Below are 1,112 nucleotides of genomic sequence, written 5' to 3' on the forward strand. Positions count from 1 at the left end.
ATATATATATATATATATATATATATATATATATATATACATATATATATATATCAGACTGGAGCCTGGTGTTGCCATCCGGTTTCACCAGTCCTCAGTCAAATCGTCCAACCCATGCTAGCATGGAAAGCGGACGTTAAACGATGATGATGATGATGATGATATATATATGCATCTATATATACACACATGCACTCATACATGCATACACACACACAGTTGTATATATGCAAATATAAAGCTTTTCATACCTTTGCAGATGAAATACATGGAAACATTATCAGTGTTGTATCAGCTTGCAATTACCGGCTGTTTGTGTCTTACAATCTTACAACATACACTGCTGTCCTCCAGGCAACCCTGACTCTAAACAGTCATGCTTCAACTTCTATCCAAGTAGCATTTCACTGTCCCTACCACTGGTTAGATGTCCTCCCAGGAGGCACGCTCTACTCCATCACCTCTTCCCACTTCATCCATGCACCCAGCTTTTGCATCACCCCCCACTTCATCTGTTTACTTGCTCTTTTCCCACTGAAGTTCACATCTACTCCATACTAACTCCTGCCTCTTTTATTTTTATTTGCTGAATCTGATCGTTTACCCTGCAACACTCCAAAAATGGGCCTCATGTTTTAGTCTACTGGACTGTCTTGGCCGCCTTGTACTTCCACCTTGTTTTCATATACCGTATACATTATATATGTGTATATCATCATCATCATTATGAGTTCCTTTCTGTTGAAGAGTGTAAGCTCGCAACGTAAAAGACTTTCTCACCTTCCCGAGCATTAAACTAGTACACCTGTTTGTTGTTCACACACCTGTCTTCGTCTTTGTAAATTCCAACTATATATATATAAAATATATAGTTTTAGGGAAAATAACCAAGTTTCAAGAACTCATCGATGGAAATCCACTATCACATATAGAAAAATTAACAATTAAAAGCACAATAAATGAGTATAATATAAAGTAAAGTAAATATCATAAGATAAATATATAAATATAATATTATATTTATCTTATGATATTTACTTTACTTTATATTATACTCATTTATTGTGCTTTTAATTGTAAATTTTTCTATATGTGATAGTGGATTTCCATCG

At 34.7% G+C, this 1,112-nt stretch overlaps 1 protein-coding gene across 1 annotated transcript in view; it reads right to left on the reverse strand.

Annotated features, from left to right (window-relative positions):
* The window catches only part of LOC106868897 (neuronal calcium sensor 1), a 324,871-nt gene that overhangs the window by 114,647 nt on the left and 209,112 nt on the right, over positions 1–1,112 (reverse strand). The gene's annotated exons all lie outside the window — the stretch shown is intronic.

This window comes from Octopus bimaculoides, chromosome 2 (genome assembly GCF_001194135.2).
Source record: "Octopus bimaculoides isolate UCB-OBI-ISO-001 chromosome 2, ASM119413v2, whole genome shotgun sequence".
NCBI lineage: Eukaryota > Metazoa > Mollusca > Cephalopoda > Octopoda > Octopodidae > Octopus > Octopus bimaculoides.